Raw genomic sequence first — 2,889 nt, forward strand, 5'->3', positions numbered from 1 at the left:
TGATCGCCTTTGGCAGCACGGACAGACTTGGCTTAGAATAGTCCGTAAGCCGTGGGGTAGGTGGCGGTATCAGATTTTCGTCACCCATCTCTATCTCTGAAACTGAATCTGTATCTGAAGGAAAAAGATCGCCAATATTATGATCAGAATCAGAGTAATTCCCACACTGTGCAATGAAAGTTCTTCGTCTACGAAAGGTTCTTTCGGGCTCAGGATCGAATGGAGTAAGATTACTAGTACCTACGGTCCTGGGCATAGACAAAGACTACAAAACAATGTGAGATCCGGTCTCAAGGAACGTGAGTTCCTTGAGTAGTAACAAACAATAATCTAGGATAATCAATCAACAACAGAAAATAAAACCGTTTACCCGGCAACGGCGCCAAAATTTGACAGGCTAAATCGCACTCCTATCAAAGATAAACCTAACGTTCACCAACTAAAAATATAGCAAGGGAAGCAGGGATCGTATCCACAGGGAAACAATGTTCTTTCTACTATTAATTAACTAATCTAGACTACTGGTAACAAAGAATTGGATTGGTTTGTATATTAAGCTAAGGCAAATAATCAAACTGGAATATAACAATATTAAGGGAATCTAGGGCAGCGGTTCACCATAAATGCAGACCGGGATTGGACAACGGACAATAACAATTAATTAACAATCATAACTAGGAAAACATGCATCTCTCGAATCTTATGAATTCCTTAGGATAGAACAACTAGCGGGCTCTCGCTACGTACTAGAAATAATTCCTATCTAATAGCCACAGACCAAAAACATCAGATTTATACCTCTCGGCGCATAATCTAAGGTTAATCAAACTCAAATCAAAATAGTCCGGCCGAACAGAATTGACGAGCAATAATAATAAGCTATAGAAATTATAATCAATCAATCAAATAATCAAGTCCACATATAATCCCAATCATGCATTCATGGATCCCCTAAACCCTAGAAATTAAACTACTCACTCATGATAACTAATAACAAAGCGATTAACATAATGGAAAACATGATCAAAGCAATAGAATAAATTAAAGTAAGAAGCAGTACCTAATTCTCGAACAATGGAAATTGAAAGCTTGTGTTTTTATATAAATCGAACTAAGTGTTTGAATTAATGTAGAGAGGAAATAAAACTTAGAAAAATAAACTAAGGGTTTAGTGCTGGAAAATAAGATGTCCCTAAAAAATAAAACAAGTTTGCTTATATAGTTTTGCCAAAATAAGGCCTAAAAACGGAATTAAAAACGCGAAAAACTGCTGGAGGTTGGCGTCGCCCGATCGGGCGAATCACTCGATAGTCGGCCCGATCGGGCCAAAATCCGCCCGATCGGGCGGATTGCGAAATCTCCACAAAGCCTCCAGATTGACCGCCCGATCCGGATCGGGCGAGCTGCGCCCGATCGGGCGCGCGTTGATGAACTTGGCTTGCTTATAATTCCGCCCGATGGTTGCATTTCGCCCTTAGCTTCCAGGGCGATTTGCAATCTTCAATGTATCTCGCCCGTATCACCAAGGCTAACTCCCGGGGCTCAACCATAAGCATCAAAGGCTCCCGAAAGTCGACGATGGAGGTCCCGAACTTCTCGGACTCATATAGTGGCCTTGATCAACAATGAAACGGGTCTAAAACGACCAATTTCTCATAATCAAACCTGAAACTCAAGGCACACTCAATAACACGCATTAGTACAAGAAACGGCTCCTAAGAGCACGTTTGATACATAAAAGTACTGATGGACGGGGGTAAAAACTCTATATAAAACGCATATATCAGAAAACAAATCAAATTCAATCATCACAAATAATAATAATAAAAGAAATTATTCATCTTCGCGTGCCCAAACTAAATCATTGACCACTTGGATAATTAAATATTTATCTTTAATTCCTCAAAAGAAACTTGTATTCCTCAAAAGAAACTTTTATTCCTCAAAAGAATATTAATAACAATTTCTAAATCATAGTAACGTACTTGTCCCAAAATAAAATAATAGCGCTATGCAATAAATTTAAACTACCGTTGGACGACTTGTTCCACATTATTCCCAACGTAAATAAATAATGAAACAATCTTAGAGGGAAACATTTTCAATCTTGTTCTTTGATTTCTTATAGCTTTCTGGAGTAAAAGGGCTCGTATTTAAATTAATCCTCATCCTCAGTATTAAAATATTAAGCTAGTTTTCTCTGTCATCCTCTATCTTAGTATCACTACATTATAAATATCAACTCTAGTATGCCCTCTAGCACGGTCAAACTCACGAAGGGTTTCCTCATCCCTATCAGGATCTCCTGTTCTTAATATATGACGCATTGTGCATTCAAAGCTGGTGTAACTATTAATGTCAGACTCATAATCCATTTCATTCTCATGATCACTTAGTACAATTGGGTTTCTCTTGAATCCTAGCAAGATATTCACATCTATACACCACTTTCTCACAAAAATATCAGTGGTCTCTATATCGATCTTTCTCGAAAGATCCTATGTTAGTATACTTGGAAAGAAACATTTTATTCCTGAAATAAACAATTCCATGTCTCACTAACGATTTTCCAATCAAATCATAAACAATGTTCAATAATGCAATAAGTTTGGTGGAAGCAAACAATATTTTTTTTTATGCACATTTAAATGTAACATTAAACAATTAGCACACGCACGTACATAACAATCAATTTCTTATGCTAGCATTGACTAGCTACTAATGCACATATAATTCTATCTTATATGCCCTTCTTATACTACCCATCTCTCATAAACTAAAGCATTGAAATAATTTAAATGACAAAGTAAAATAACGATAATATAAGAAAATTATAACATAAAATAATAACATAAATATAAATGTAAAATAAATAAAGTAAAATAAATT

This window comes from Spinacia oleracea, chromosome 5, assembly GCF_020520425.1.
Source record: "Spinacia oleracea cultivar Varoflay chromosome 5, BTI_SOV_V1, whole genome shotgun sequence".
Classification (NCBI taxonomy): Eukaryota; Viridiplantae; Streptophyta; class Magnoliopsida; order Caryophyllales; family Amaranthaceae; genus Spinacia; species Spinacia oleracea.